This window comes from Myxocyprinus asiaticus, chromosome 18, assembly GCF_019703515.2.
Source record: "Myxocyprinus asiaticus isolate MX2 ecotype Aquarium Trade chromosome 18, UBuf_Myxa_2, whole genome shotgun sequence".
Lineage (NCBI taxonomy): Eukaryota > Metazoa > Chordata > Actinopteri > Cypriniformes > Catostomidae > Myxocyprinus > Myxocyprinus asiaticus.
In genome coordinates, this window is record NC_059361.1 from 9,366,738 (window position 1) to 9,384,324 (window position 17,587).

General features: G+C 40.6%; 1 pseudogene; it reads left to right on the plus strand.

Annotated features, from left to right (window-relative positions):
- Positions 1 to 17,587, plus strand: part of LOC127455835 (xaa-Pro dipeptidase-like) — a 175,385-nt pseudogene that overhangs the window by 75,415 nt on the left and 82,383 nt on the right.

The window sequence follows — 17,587 nt, forward strand, 5'->3', positions numbered from 1 at the left end:
TTGCTAAACACGTTTTATTATCACTTAATGTAAGAAATTTGACTCGTTAATGAATATTATTTAATAAAAGCGAATGTTTGTCACTGACTGTAAACCTCCCTGCCCTGGGTGCCGACATGTTTGCGTGAAATAACACACACCTGCATCTCAACGAAAAGGGAGTTGAAGATTTCCACACGAGTTTCCAAGTTAGAAGACCAACATAACGTGTCATTCCGTTGCACTTTCCCCAGTTGAAAGGTGGAAATTCTGACTCTCCAATTGAATGGAATGCTTCATGAATCAACACAGCAACAACAATACGGAGCATCACGGCTTTCCCCACAGGAGCGAACACTTGGGGAGACACACACACACCAGGCGTATGGCAGTGGACTCAGCGCTCTGCGAGTGTTTCAAACAGCTAGACAGAGCGCAGCTAAATTGAACAATGCAGCGTCTTCAAAACTGAACTTCAAATTAACACGCATATTAAAAATGCTATGGTTATGGCTTCTCCTGTTAAACCAACCGTGATTTGAAAATAGACGGTTCAGACAGTCACTAAAAAAAAACGGTGCACGCTTACTAAGATTACTACAGTAACCTGAAGGAAGAACAGACAGACGTGCATTGTGCACATTCTTTCATTTAGTTGGGCAGCGAATCTTCACATAATGACAAAATAAGATGCATTATATTTTGATTATGCAATCTTTTGTACATTTTGTAACAGATTATTTCATAACAGCCTATAATAATGAATAGACGATACACTGGAACAACAAGAAGCAATGCAGCAGCCAAAGACATTTGTCAGGCATGTTATTATATATATACTGTTATTTACATGTCATTACCCCCTCGAGTACTTGACGATGAGTTGTGTGAATCGTTACACCCCTATTATTTACACGTAAGAGTGATGAAGAAACGAGGAGGAATGTGGAAATGCAAAACGGGACACGTCAGAAACAAGTCAAGACAAGAGTGAACTTGTTATTAAGGGGTGTAATTCGAAACACTTTAGTTCTTTTTAACAAGTAATGCGGCAAATTGGCACATGTTAACAGATCTTCTTAGATTGGCTATTATTTTATAATAAATTCAAATGTGACTTATCCTCTCAGAATTTTCCATATACAAGATGAAGCCTATTTTAGGACCATTTTGTGACATTTAAGCACAAATTCCTCAGTCCTCATTACCACAATCTTATTTCCATTACTGTAATGCAAAAAATAAGTAAAGATATATTTAAATTGTGAAGTATTTATTCATCATGGTACTGTAGTATTTGTTGTACTGCTTTTAATTTGTGCTTAAACCAAAAAATCATTGTATTACAGTATGTTTTAATACCGTAAAAGTTACAGTAATGTGAATCTAATGAGATTCACCATTGAGAATAGCAGGAATTACCAAAAAATGAATTACAGTAATGAGAATTTGGGAAATGTGCAGTGAGAATGAACTTAATTGTCATAAAAATAAGCTTAATGTCACAATTCAAAAATCTTCATGGTCCTAAATGTTGGCTTCTTATTCTGCTTCTTATGTGAGCTTGACATGTTTTCGTGAGTTTCATCCACATTTAAAGTCAAATGACTCCACAGTGATATCTCTAGCGCAGTATAATTGGTTTACTCTCTGTACATGATCTGATAACCACAATATTTAATCTACAGAGGACGATTCTTTTGTTCTCAAGTTATTTTTATGGATTAAGTGCATTACAGAGTTCACATTCTCGCCTGTGCATGCATTCTGCACAGACTGTGTAATGAGGCAGTACAATAACATAATCACAGGTTATGCGTAACCTTACACCAAATTCTAATTAATGACCAGAAACGCTTGCAATTAAAAATGTGTAAAAAATGTTTACATTATAATTATTTCTTGAATCACAGAGTTGCACTGTAGGTTGATTTCACCTGAATGTGTAGCACTGTGGCTCGTTGGCACTATCAAAACATTGTGAGGCCCATCCAAAGTAACACTGGCTCAGCCAGTGGTGTGAGTTTTGTGTGGGACTATCTGTTTGAACAACCATTGGATCACGGAGGGAGTTTTCTGGATCTTTTTGAATACTGGTTATTTTTGCAATTGTGTTTGGTGATGCTAGTGGTGCAGAAATTACACACTTTAGCTTTAATGTCATGAATTATTTACAGTTAAATTGCCATGAAAGCTTAAGGCCTCAACTAAACATCACAACACTTTGTGAGAGCCTTTAAACAAAGACTCACTCCACATTCAACGTGTCAGAGCATCTCTCTGCTAAACAGCACAACATAAACACGCTTTTGTCACTAATGAATGAGAAACAAGCTCCTCATTATGTTCAATCAACAAATAAATTACAAGGCTTTGACACACACGCAACCGTACGCTGAAATTAAAGGTCTGAATTTGCACACCAATTGCTAACACAATTGCCATTTAGCATAGCATAAGCAATGAGCACCGCTTATGAACAAGAATAATAAGAAGACGAACTCTCAAAATTCACTCCAAAGCAAAAAATTCATGTTTTTGATATGATACTCATCACAGCTAGCAAAATGCATTCTCCATAATTCTGCTGTAGACACTATGGATAAGTCACAACGTTCAATCAGTCCATTTGTCAGATCAACCAGTTTATCTCATTTTTTAAATGTTATTATTTTATCCCCTTTTTCTCCCAATTTGGAATGCCCAATTCCCACTACTTAGTAGGTCCTCATGGTGGTGTAGTTACTCACCTCAATCCGGGTGGCAGAGGTCAAGTCTCAGTTGCCTCCGCTTCTGAGACCGTCAATCCACGCATCTTATCACGTGACTCATTGTGCATGATACCGCGGAGACTCACAGCAGTGGAGGCTCATGCTATTCTCCGCGATCCATGCACAAATTACCACGTGCCCCATTGAGAGCGAGAACCACTTAATTGCGACCACGAGGAGATTACCCCATGTGACTCTACCCTCCCTAGCAACCGGGCCAATTTGGTTGCTTAGGAGACCTGGCTGGATCACTCAGCACACCCTGGATTCAAACTTGTGACTCCAGGGGTGGTAGTCAGTGTCAATACTCGCTGAGCTACCCAGGCCCCCCAATTATCTCATTTTTATTATCTAGATATTTTAGCTTTAATTTTAGTGTGCTGTGATTTAGTTGTTCGAAAGTTTGCTCTGTGAAACCCCTTTCGGAAAGGTTGCATTTTTAAATTCTCTTTTAGCGTCGCCACTACAGCCAAAAACATTCAGACGTATGTTAGCCCTAAAATACTAAAACTTGTAAAAACTCAAACAAGAAAACACAGAAACAACTAAAACTAATTTAAAAGTAACCGTCAAAGTGGAAAAAGTCGAGTCTTTTCAACTAAACTACACTGAGTTAAGAAGACCAAAAACAAAATAGAAATAAAAGCTAAAAAATAAGCAAAAATTATCATTATATTGCAAGATTCCCATGCATGCCTCTGCTAAACACCAGAAAACAACTTTCATCTCACATGCAGCGCACCTCTATCCAGATCTCCTTTTATTGAAGCACAATGCACCTCAAGGCACCTTTATTTCACCGCTTTAATGTAACAACCTTATTTAAGTCTTGTTTTACTGGTTTACTCTGCATCTGCCACATGACTAAATGCTTACATTGTCATTTTTGTCTACAGAGTACACTTCATGATCACAAGTATGTGTTAACTCAAACACCACACCTAGGGGTGGGCAGTGAACACAAAATAATTAGTAATTTCATATCGCTGTAATGATATATATCGCAATGTATTTATTTATGCTTGAAATTTAACTGAAAATTGTATATATACTAAAGTACCATGCCTCGTATTGGATAATCCAATAGATTAAATACTTTACAAATGAAAGTACTAATTATTTTTATTTGGATTTTTTTTTTTTTTTACTTGATGGATGCAAACCAAAAAATACGATTATTAAAAACAAATGAATGTTAAGTCTCACATCATATAACCAAAGGCCCCATTTCCACCTGGTATTAAGATGTGTTAAGCAGATTGAGGTCAGGGCTTTTTGATGGCCACTCCAATACCTTGACTTTGTTGTCTTTAAGCCATTTTGCCACAACTTTGGAGGTACAGTATGCTTGGGGTCATTGTCCATTTGGAAGACCCATTTGCAACCGAGCTTTAACTTCCTGGCTGATGTCTTGAGATGTCGCTTCAATATATCCACATATTTTCCCTTCCTCATGATGCCATCTATTTTTTGAAGTGCACCAGTCCCTCTTGCAGCAAAGCACCCCCACAACATGATGCTGCCACCCCTATGCTTCACGGTTGGGATGGTGTTCTTCGGCTTGGAAGCCTCACCCTTTTTCCTCCAAACATAACGATGGTCATTATGGCCAAACAGTTCAATTTTTGTTTTCTCCAAAAATAAAGATCTTTGTCCCCATGTGCACTTGCAAACTGTAGTTTGGCTGTTTTATGGCAGTTTTGGAGCAGTGGCTTCTTCCTTTTTGAACAGCATTTCAGGTTATTTCGATATAGGACTCGTTTTACTGTGGATATAGATACTTGTCTACCTGTTTCCAGCATCTTCACAAGGCCCTTTGCTGTTGTTCTGGGATTGATTTTCACTTTTTGCACCAAATTACGTTCATTTCTAGGAGACAGAATGCGTCTCCTTCCTGAGTGGTATGATGGCCGCGTGGTCCCATGGTGTTTATACTTGCATACTATTGTTTGTATGGATAAACGTTGTACCTTCAGGCATTTGGAAATTGCTCCCAAGATAACCAGACTTGTGGAGGTCCACAATTTTTTTATGAGGTCTTGGCTGATTTCTTTTGATTTTCCCATGATGTCTAGCAAAGAGGCACTGAGTTTGAAGCTAGGCCTTAAAATACATCCATAGGTACACCTCCAATTCAGTACACCTCCTATCAGAAGCTAATTGGCTAATTGCCTAAAGGCTTGACATCATTTTTTTTTAATTTTCCAAGCTGCTTAAAGGTACAGTTAACTTAGTGTATGTAAACATCTGACCCACTGGAATTGTGATATAATCAATTAAAAGTGAAACAGTCTACCTGTAAACAGTTGTTGGACAAATTACTCATGTCATGCACAAAGCAGATGTCCTAAACAACTTGCCAAACCTATAGTTTGCTAATATTAAATCTGTGGAGTGGTTAAAAAATTTGTTTTAATGACTTCAACCTAAGTGTATGTAAAATTCTGACTTCAACTGTATATAGTGTGAAAACATCTTTACATCTAATGATCCATGTGTTAACTTACAATGTTCTGACTGTTTAACATTTGAAAGTCTCGTTCACAGGTTTTTTTTTTTTCTTTTTTTTTTTTTTTTTTTTTTTCATTTCACCAGTATAGGTGATATGATAAAATCCCCCATAATACAAAGAAAAAGCCATTCTGATACTGGTCTTCATTGTATGCTTTATAATTTATTAGTTTCATGACATAAAATGTTACCATACAAATAGAGGAAGCACCTTAAAGCTCATATTGGAAAGAAAAGGAAAGCTTCAAAGCAATATGTGGAAAGAAACACAAGATTAGTTGAGTGTCCCAGATAATGGTTTATCAAAACAGGGCCTTGGCACCTGGACAACTGAAAACAGCCTCCATATTTACCTGCAGTTCCACACTGTCAGTGGGACGAGCCACTGCTGCTCTCATATATAATCTGAAATCAGTGGCGATTTCTCAGGGCCAGCAAAGCCTTTTCTGCTGGCGTAACATGCCTAATAAATAAAAAGAATTTCATCCTTTCATTCTCACTGACCTTTTTGCCTATGTCTTTTCAATCGTGTTCCACTCCTAATTCATCTATAAACAAATAGCAAATAATAAAAAGTTTATCCAATCAGAATTTATTCCTCGACGCTTACAAGCAAAGTGTGCCAGCTTTTTCACAAATTGCATGCCCGAAGCCATGCTCCTTAGCTGAAGCAGCGTGTGAGTCTGAGCTCCACCCCGTCAGGCCTTCAGAATTTCCACAGAATCCCTCAACACTGCAGTGAACAGGCATCTAAAGTCAGATTGTCAGATTCATCAGCCAATCAGGTTGATTTATTTGTTCTTGGTGGGTGTGGTCTTTAGGATATGTCCCAGTCCAGGCTTTCTAGCTGGCCTTGAGTGACGCAATCATGCTTTAAGTGATGTATGTAATTTGAAAGCAAAGAACGCAAGATGCTGACGAGCTGGCTGTCACTGCTGTTATTGCCATTGAGAAAGAGATCCTTATGGATTTAAAAACCTGTGATGTTCTGCATGATCCTGCAATTGATTAATTAAACCAGAAAGGAGGGCTGATTTTCACTTCAAGCAAATAGGTAAGTGCTTTTTGCAATGTTATAGCAACATCAGGAGTTTTCTAAGTGTAAATTAGGCTGCTTGAGCATTCAGTGTCGGATCAAGTTTTGAAAAGTAACCGTGTACCCTGACGAAACAAAATTTATTGCAAGCAATATTTAAATCGCAAATATTAGTTAGCTTTTTCTTTGTATTAGACCTCCTTGGTTCTGGCTTTTGTGCGTGGAAGTGTTTTTAAAATGCCAATTGCTATTATTATTTGACTGCCACTGTGGCAGCGGGGGCGTGGTCAAGCGTCTGTCCGGAGAGCGAGAAAGTGGTAAGGGTGCTTGCACCTGAGCTAGATTATGTTTAACACCTGTCTTTAATTCCAGTGAGTATGGGGACAGCGGCACATAAGCAGCCACGCCACCAGCAGAGGGGAGAGAGAGAGTCTGGCACAAGGAAGGCCACGGTGCTCCTGAAGCTGTTGTGTTTAATCTGTTGTGTTTGTGAAGCTGATGTGTCTAACTAATTATGTGCCTGTGAAGCTGATGTGTTTAAGTGACTACATGCCTGTGAAGCTGATAAGTTTGTGAAGTTGTAAAGCATTGAAGTGGCCGATTAAAAGTCTTACCTGAGCCTGGAAAACCCGCTTCCATGTGTTCTCCTTCCCTTCTGCTGCGAAGCCGTGTTACAGCCACGTAATGTATGATAGGCATACGGTGTCTTATTCATTGTGAAACAGTTTTCTTAATGGCATGAATTCGCTGAAGGCCTAGACTTAAAATGCACGGGCCGCCACTGTCTGAAATAGATATCACATGAGTATGAATTAGTGTTTTTATTAAGGGACGGTATTTGTCCCCCTGGAACTGACTGCCAAGGGCCTTTGTGAGAGCATTTCTTTTTCTCTAAGCATATGGCTATATATATATATATATATATATATATATATATATATATATATAAATCAAGGTGTATTTAACATGTTACTGGTGATGAAGACATTCCGATTAAAAGATTCTTGTGGTAGTTGATGGTCTGTCTTCCTCCATGATTGCAAGATTTGCCTATAAGAACACTACACAACTTCTGCACACTACAAAATAAGAATGTGTCATAAGAACAATGAATATCAACATTTTAATCATTCAGTTTTGATTATTACAACTACATATTTTGCACAGAAATGCCTTATTAAATTGCTAACTGTATATTATGTGAAAGTCATACACTGAAGAAGTAAATTGCTTCTCATTGCAGAAAAAAATGGTCATGTCTCCAGATTACACATGAATAATACATATTTACAACCAAAGATAGGCCTACATTTACAAAGTAAAATTGCCTTAAGGTGTTGAGACTTGTTTTCAGAGGGTGTTTATTGAGTGTATTTTAGTTTACTTTTTACTTATTTCTTTTTCTAACAGGAATTTTTGCTGTGCATATTTCCATGTGGTGCCCTGTACACATTTGCTGTTAATAAACTAATTTTTGAGAAAAACATTACACAAAATATGAAATATTGCAATAATTACATAACAAGATACAACAGAATAACACAAGGAGGAACAAAAATAGCTGTAGTTCCCTATCTGTCACTCACTCGACATTGTGTCTATGTAGTGACACTAGGGGTCACTCTTGGGAGCCCCAAACACCTCTGATGTTTGAGAAAAGGCCAATGAAAATTGGCGAGTGGAATTTGCATGCCACTCTCCCAGACATATGGGTATAAAAGGAGCTGGTGTGCAACCACTCATTCAGATTAAAGCCGAGTGGTGTTGATGTATTCCACTGCCAATCCATTTGCCTCTGTAGAAAGCAAGCGATCTCCGCGGCTGTTGGATTTCATGGTGCATCACAGCGGTTTCTCCCCCTCTCGCACAGATAAGCGCGGAGAATGCCTCTGGGTGCTTCGACAGCACGCGTTAAGCGCTAAAAATGTATATTTCTCCCTAAAAGAGTATATATTCCCTAAAAGAGTGGGCACTGACGGAAAGCATCTTTTTAAAGATGACTTTCCGGTTATGTGCAGTTCCTGGTTGCGGTCGTTATCTCTCCATTTCTAACGGTCACGATCGCTGCCTTATGTGTCTGGGCTCCAGACATGCTGAGACAGCATTTGTGGATGGTTCTTGTCTGCACTACGAGAGCATGACCATGGCCACATTGCGATCGCGGCTTTTCTTCCTCAGAGGGAAAGCCACTCCAGCCGCTCCCTGCCCTGGTTCTTCTGCCCGCAGGCACATGACCGCGACGGTTTGCACTGGGGGTGATTTAGGGACTTCAATGGGAGTAACTCCACCGGGTGAATCCCCACGGACCTCCCATTCCCCAGCACGCTTGTGCGCCCCGGTTGAGTTCTGGGATGAGTCAGGCAGCCCGCCTCAGAGCGGGTTCGAGCTCTCATTCGGCGCTCAGGAGGAGCATGAGATCTCGATAGCAGCATCGGAGAGCAGGCTGCTTCAGTCCAATGCGGAGGACTCAGCCGGGCTTCCGCCTTCTGGTGTGGTCGCCCAGTCTGAGGCTGATGCCGAGCTGATGGCCATGTTTGCCCTGGCTGCCGTGAGCATCGGGTTAGAGTGGAACCCTCCACCCTGCCGTGAACCCTCGCGGCTTGATGATTGGTTCCTGGGGTCGGAGCGCCACTCACTGTCTTTCTTCCTCCCCCGTCGCTGACCAGTCCTACGTTGGGTACACGGAGCAAGTTTAGTGCCTTAACGTCTCTCCCTATACAGCGAGATTGGGACACAAGGCCCCCCGACGTAGCACTTCCTGCCCCGCTCCGCTGCAAGACCCATTCCGCGGGTACGTAAACAGCGGTCGTCCCCTTGGTGCCCCTCGCCCGGAGTTTGGAAGCGTGGTTAACACTCTCGAACCCGTCACGATGGCTGGCCAGGACAATCCGACTCGGCTACGCGATTCAGTTCGCCAGGCACCCGCCCAGGTTCAGCAGCATCCATTTCACCTCGGTAGGTGGAGAGGATGCCGCTGCCCTACGTGTGGAAGTCACGGCCCTTCTGCAGAAGGATGCAATAGAACCTGTCCCTCCAGCTGAGATGAAGGGCGGCTTCTACAGCCCCTACTTCATCGTGCCCAAGAAAGGCGGTGGGTTGTGAATGATCTTGGACCTGCGGGCACTGAATCAGGCCCTGTACAGGCTTCCGTTCAGGATGCTCATGCAGAAGCACATTCTATCGTGCATCCGGCACCGAGATTGGTTTGCGGCATGTACTTTCATGTCTCGCTCCTGCCTCGTCACAGACCGTTCCTTCGGTTTGCCTTCAAGGGTCGGGCATACCAGTACAAGGTCCTCCCCTTCGATCTGTACCTGTCGCCTCACATCTTCACGAAGGTCACAGAGGCAGCCCTTGCCCCGCTAGGGGAAGTGAGCATCCGCATCCTCAACTGTCTCGATGACTGTGTGATCCTAGCTCACTCTCGAGATCTGTTGTGTGTGCACAGGGATCTGATGCTCAGCCACATCAGCTGATTAGGGCTTCAGGTCCACTGGGGAAAGAGCAAGCTCGCCCCGGTGCAGAGCATCTCTTTTCTCGGGATGGAGTTGAACTCGGTTGCTATGACCGCTTGTCTCACGAACGAGCGCACTCAGTCGGTGCAGGAGAACAGCGGTCCCAATGAAACAATTTCAGAGGCTCCTGTGGCATATGGCATCCTCGACGGTGGTCACGCCCCTCGGGTTGATGCATATGAGACCACTTCAGCACTGGCTTCAGACTTGAGTCCCGAGATGGGCATGGCGCCGCGGCATGCATCGCGTGGCTATCATGCCAATCTCCTGCCGCTTGTTCAACCCTTGGACGGACCTGGAATTTCTACGGGCAGGGGCGCTATTTGCAATGGGCATGCAGCCGCAGGTTCCTGGACAGGCCTTTGTCTGCGTTGGCACATCAACTGCCTCGAGTTGCTCGTGGTATTGCTAGCCCTAAGGAGGCTTCGGCTGTTGATCCAGGGCAAGCATGTGTTGGTCCGGACGGACAACACAGCGATAGTAGCATATATAAACCGCCAAGGAGGTTTGCGCTTGCCCCGCATGTCGCAACTCGCCCACCATCTCCTCCTTTGGAGCCAGCAGTGGCTCAAGTCGCTGCAGGCCACTCACATCCCCGGCAACCTCAATCGCACAGCGGACACGTTGTCGTGGCAGGTGACACTCAGAGGAGAGTGGAGGCTCCACAGTACACAGGTTACAACAGTAACCTAGACGTTCAGTTGTTTATGCCTAATCTGAGTTACATGGCTATAATCATTCAGGCAAAGCTGCTCAAAACGTACAGACTAATCAAAACCACATATTACAAACTATACAACTGTTGCAAAAATGAGAAATATAGTAGTTTAAGTTTAACTTTGCACTGAAACTTGCTTACTGTTTCAAAATAGTCCATTAGAGGTGTTTATGTTAAGATTTGAAGAGCGAGGACTGACATTCAGTTCCACGCGCATGTTGAGGAGACATCAATGAATATTCATGTTAGCCCCACCCAGAGAAATATCTCAGAAACCGAAAATCTCATAACACATCTCAATTTGCAATGTGGACACATGTGTTTTTGACCACATTCTTATGTGGTTTCTGTAATCCGATCACAAAACCTTTTTAGACCCCTTTAGTCCTGTATTTAGGGTTGACCACATGAGATCGGATCACCAGAAACGCATCTTATAACCAGGTGGAAACCGGGTCAAAAAGATTAAAACCAAAAGATTTAAAGCAGTAAAATGTTCTAAAACAGATATTTGAAGTCATGTTTGAAGATGTTATAAAATAGCCAGAATACACAAACCAGAGACAACACGTCAGGTAAATTCTATCCACATTTCTTCCTGAACATGGAAGTGTCCCCAGATCCTTACCGGAAGCCTGTTTTCGATTTCGATGTTTAGTGTATTAAATTTGTAAAAAAAAGAAAAAAATGCCAAAAAGCATGTGGATCCATAGTGCAGATACTTTACAGAATCGCGATGACGTCTTTTAACAGTGCCTCACCAATCAAAGTTTAAGGAGTGGGTAGAGGACATGAAGCTATGGCCTAAGTTTAGTTATGCTGATATCAGTAACTATTCAATTTGTTATGACAGCCATCAACTGCACAAGTTGAGCCTGAACTCATTTTTACTCCAACTAGCTCTAAAAACGGTTGTTGTTTACAGATTGTATGGCTCATTTTGGTAGTTTTTACATTGCTTCTTTTGGAGACAGGGACCAGAATTCAGTTCGGCAGCAATCAGAATCATCATGGCAGCGCCCAGTGGTTGGTTAGGATAACTATAGGTGCGTCCCAAAACACACATTTCTGCACTATTCTATGTCATTTTGTAGTGTAAGAAGTGCGAGTAGTATGTTAACACTAAAAATGCAGCAAAAAGTAGTGTACTTTAAGTACCCGGATGATGCACTTTTTCAACAGTCAAAGCGGAGTGTGAAATTTTGGACACTTCATGCACTCAGTGCACGCGGCTTACCGTAAATAGCGGAAGTGGCGGAGTTACCTGGCTGTGCTGCTGGTCTGACAAAACAGTTGTAAATTATGAAGAATGTAGCAGCTAGCGAAACTTCATTGGTTACAGCACCTTACAAATATGAGTTGAATGCTTTACTATTATCCCAATCTGTATGAATATGTACGTTGTTTAAGATACAAGTGTTGAACTGAGGTTGGCTAATGCACTAAAGCTAGCGGCAACACATCACATGCGCTTTAAACATCCCTTCCATCAGCTGTTAAATGGCAAATGCTTCAGTGTAGTAAAACAAATGTTAAGTGTTCCATTTAGGACAATACTACACTTTGAAAATTCATACACTACATGACTGAGTGCATAGTATATTTTGTAAGTGTATGGTGTGTCGTTTGGGACACAGCTTATGGACATTAATGCAGAATGTGACATTGCTTGGCAACTGAAAATAGCAAAACTCCACTCTGTTACACCCTTCAATAAATTTTTTTTTTTATTATTTTTTTTTTTTTTTGGCTTGACTTGTTTGCTACACACCTATCTGTATAATTGCTCCACGTTTCTTCGTCGCGCTCACTCTTACATTATGTACAGCGAAGCGGCTCTGCCCACTGATAGCTGCACAGATATACACTGTATCTATGGTGGTATAAATGGTATAGCAAAATCTCTAGCATTGCACTGTATATACCATCATATCGCCCAGATCCATTGTGAATGTATGGAAAGAGCCACTTGATGTTGTATTATTTAGGTGGGTGTATAGAAAATATGCACTGTGGTGCATATTGTAGAGTAAAGAGCCATTAACCCTCTCGCATAAGAGTAACATAAGTTTCAGGCCAAGTACAGTGCAAAACTGGGGTTACAGTGAAGAACTATCAGTGAACATGGTTACTTATGTGTGAAATTTGTGTAATTTCTGTTCCAGTACAATAACAAAATGGGATTGCAAAAATAATGACTGTTTTCAAACAGGTTTCGCCAAACACTCCCCCCGTCTCCATTGGTTGTCCAAACAGATAGGCCCACCCCAAACTCACACCACTGGTTGAGCCAGAAGTTCACATGTCAGACCACTCAAACAGACAGAGCAATGTTTTGAAAGCACCACAGTGTCACATTGTTTACACTCTTCGGGGGAATCAACCTTCAAATCACTTATAGTTGACATAAAGCTTTTACATGACAGTGCCGTAACACATGTTGTTTTGCAGGAGTCGTTTTTCCACTGGAAGTTTGGCGTGACTGAGTTGGACTGCTATGGCGCCATCGATGTGGATGGCGCCATAGAAATCCAAGAAATCCATCCTGTTTGCTCCAAAGCTGCTGGAGAGTTACGCCACATGTATGGGCGAGTGAGTGTCACATTCAGACAAGGTCTTGTTCCCTCAGAAGGGTGCATTCTGATGATGTGGATGTATATTAAGGCTGTTGCTTTTATATGCAATGATATTTGTTGATTTGATTCTTGAGTCGTCAAAGGTTTATTTTTGCTTCTCTTAATGTTTTGACTGGAATGTATTTCTCTATTTCCTCCCGGTTGTATCTCACAGATCTGACACATTACTGTCCATTATTTTATGCATACAGTACTGTGTAAAAGTTTTATGCACTTGTCAGGATTTCTTCAAAAATAATGCCATAAATAGTTTTAATTGATCAATTAATGTCATACAAAGTCCAGTAAACATAAAAAAAAAAAGGTAAATCAATATTTGGTGTGACCATCTAGGTACTTTTAGGTACACTTGGACACTGTTTTTCTTGGTTGTTGGCAGATAGGATGTTCCAAGCTTCTTGGAGAATTTACCACAGTTCTTCTATCTATTTAGGCTGACTCAATTGCTTCTGTCTCTTCATGTAATCCCATACTAACTTAATGTTCAGTGGGAAGCTCTTTGGGGGTCATGCCATCTGTTTCAGGGGTCCCTGTTCTTCTATTCTATTCTATGCTATTCTACATATTTGCAAAAGGAATGTTTGGGAGTCTAAAATTTGTATTTCCTATTGACACTAAAGCTGAAGATATAAATAACCATCTTAAGACAAATGTTTTTGTGAAACATCTTATGTGCTTAAGACTTTTGCACAGTACTGTATATTCAGAGACTACCACTTTAAATGAGCTTTAAAAAGTTTTGCACCAGAATACATGTTGAATACTCACTGTTTTGTAAGTATAGCCAAGACTTTAACATAAGGGTTAGCATGCAACTACTGTAGTGTGATTCATATCACTCATTAACCTTGTCTGTTGGTGAAAGTTAAAGTGCTTCACATTTCTGTTTTTTAAACCCTCCGGGATGCTTTGTCCCATGGATTTCCATTGTGTGTGCATAAATGTGTTTTTTGTTTGTTTTAAGTTTAAATCATTTTCAGTGGTAGTTGACAGCATGCTGTATATTTCTGTATCTCTCTACATTGCATTGTAACTTTACAATGTCAGAACAGGTAGGCATAAATTTGAACTCAAAATAATTTTTGGCACCTATAAAAGCCTTACTGTTATGAGACTCTGTTGAAGCAGTTGGAACTGTAAAGAGATCTTTGAGACTAACTGTGCTGTGTGAGTTTGCTGTCAAGCTTTGAAAATCAAATGTGCTGCAATAAATTATTTTCCTGTTCATGCTGGTGTGGTTGTGGAAAAGCCATTCTAATCTAATACATCCAGCCTTAGATCTGATGAGTTTTGGGTCTTGTTTGGTTAGCAGCTCTTCTGATGTGTTTTTTATTTTATTTTATTTTTTTTTTTTTTATTTTTTTGCAGTGTGATTTGATTGGCCACTGTGATCAGTGACCAATTACTCAGTTCTAACTGTCCAAACATAACAATGGTCATTATGGCCAAACAGTTCAATATTTGTTTCATCAGACCAAAGGAAATTTCTCCAAAAATTAAGATCTTTGTCCCCAAGTGCACTTGGAAACTGTAGTTTGGCTTTTTATGGTGGTTTTGGAGCACTGGCTTCTTCCTTGCTGAGCAGCCTTTCAGGTTATGTCGATATAGGACTCGTTTTACTGTGGATATAGATACTTTTCTACCTGTTTCCTTCAGCATCTTCACAATGTTCTTTGCTGCTGTTCTGGGATTGATTTGCACTTTTCACACCAAACTAAGTTTATCTCTAGGAGACAGAATGTGTCTCTGTGATGAGGAGGGCTAATCAGCTGGGTGGGGAATAAAGACAAGCCAGAGGCGCCAGTTCGAGAATGAGAGAGAGAGAGAGAGACACATGCGGCTACGTTGTGTGTGTCTGTGTGTCTTTATGTTTTATGTTGTTTTAAGTTCATTTATATCATTAAATTTTACGTTGACTGTTCAGCTGGTTCCCGCCTCCTCCTTGCCCATCCATTACCCCGTTACAGTCTCCTTCCTGAGCGGTATGATGGCTGCGTGGTTCCATGGTGTTTATACTTGCATACTATTGTTTGTATAGATGAACATGGTACCTTCAGGCGTTTGGAAATTGCTCCCAAGATAACCAGACTTGAGGAGTTCCACAGTCTTATTTCTGAGGTCTTGGCTGATTTCTTTTGAATTTCCCATGATGTCAAGCAAAGAGGCACTGAGTTTGAATACATCCACAGGTATACCTCCAGTTGACTCCAGTTAGCCAATTAGCCTATCAGAAGCTAATTGGCTAATTGCCTAAAGGCTTGACATCATTTTCTGGAATTTTCCAAGCTGCATAAGGCACAGTTAACTTAGTGTATGTAAACTTCTGACCCACTGGAATTGTGATATATAGTCAATTAAAAGTGAAACAATCTGTCTGTAAACAATTGCTGGAAAAAATGACTGTGTCAAGCACAAAGTAGATATCCTAAACGACTTGCTAAAACTATAGTTTGCTAATATGAAATCTGTGGATTGGTTAAAAAATTTGTTTTAATGACTTCAACCTAAGTGGATTTATTTACAGTTTGTTACTGTTATCATAAGATAAAATGTAATTTGCTGTAGTTTATTAGTGATGTCACAGAAATTTCATTTTGCAATTAAATACTGTATGGCGATATAGTAATTTACTGGCAATTTTAGAGTTATTTACCCTATAAACTGCAGTTTATAGAGTTATTGTATGGAGTACTGTACAGTGTAATTTAGTATGGAGCTAAATAGGCCTTGTTCCTGTTAATTTACCCTCATTAGTTTTGGCTTGTATAATGGAGATTAATGTAATCTGTATAATGAAAGTTCACTTGGTGGCCTTGAGCTGATTTATATCAAATATTTTATTTGCTGGATTTCTTTTTCTTTTTAAGCCTTTTTCCTAAATTAACACAAAGTCTTTGAGATGGAAAGGAATCTGATCAAAGAAGATTATTTTGTTTCTGTTAGTATTTTTGTTGTATATAATATATACAGTATATATTAGCCAGCAGCCATATCACTCTGTAGCTCAAGTTGCCCACTGAAGCTAAGCAGGGTTGAGCCTGGTCAGTACCTGGATGGGAGACCTCCTGGGGAAAACTAAGGTGTGTGTAAAAAGGCACTGTCCTTCGGATGAGATGTTAAACCGAGGTCCTGACTCTCTGTGGTCATTAAAAATCCTAGAGCACTTCTCGTAAAGAGTAGGGGTGTAACCCCGGTGTCCTGGCTAAATTCCCCCCATTGGCCCTTCTCAATCATGGCCTCCTAATAATCCCCATCCACTAATTGGCTCTATAACTCTACTCTCCCATCTCCACCAATAGCTGGTGTGTGGTGAGCGTATTGATGCACTATGGTTGCCGCCGCATCATCCAGGTGAATGCTGCACACTGGTGGTGGTTGAGGAGATTCCCCTGTTCACTGTGTAAAGCGCTTTGAGTGTAGTGTCAGAAAAGTGCTATATAAATGTAACGTTCAATATGTTATAGTTTTGGTGTTGGTGGTGTCCAAGAGAAAGCAGAAAACATTGTGATTTAGTTAATTGTGTTTGAATTGCACTTTTAAAGGAATGTTTGAGGTTCACAACCAGCATTCATGACAGCATATGTGGCATAATGTCAGTTACCACAAAAAATAATTTTGATTTCTCCATAAGGTAAAAAGGAAACATTGCTGTTATAGTAAGGCACTTACAACAGAAGTAAACGGGGACATTGCTAGAAGTGATAAAATGCTTAATGTTTCAACAGAAATTATTTCCTGTGGTGAATGACTTTATGCTACAAATGCTTTTGATAGTGCTTAACTTATATTTTTAATATTTTTTTTTTTATGAAGATTGTTCATTAAAGGAAATTCTCATTTTAAAATCCTACAGGCAACTAGGAGCATCCTCAGAATAAACTGAATAACAGCACATCACAATTCTTAACCCTGCAGACTCAGGGAAGCTAATTATATTTCTTCAGTAGGATCAGAAACACACACACACATACACACACACACACACACACACACACACACACACACACACACACACACACACACACACACAGAGAGAGACAGAGACAGAGCAATGCATAGGCTTTTTCAAAAGGTAGCAAAAGCATTCTGTCTTAAAAGATGCCTCGTTTTGGCCAAATTTAAGTAACCCTAAGAGTTTTCCTCCTGCAACAACTGTAGATGGTAGTGAATGATTTTGGTGTAGAGAAAAGCCAGGAAACACAGAGAAATATAATAAACTAAAACGAATAAAACTAATAAAACTTTACTCCTTCAAACGTCTCTGAAGTCATTTATCTCAGTTAAAGTGGTTCTCTCAGGTTAAGGTTAAAAGAGGCCAGTGCTGCTCCGGGGACGCCCATCTTGTCTGAGTTGATGGGTTGTCGTAGTGACATGTACAGTATTTAGTGAAGGTCACCAGCATAACATTTGCATAATGAAGC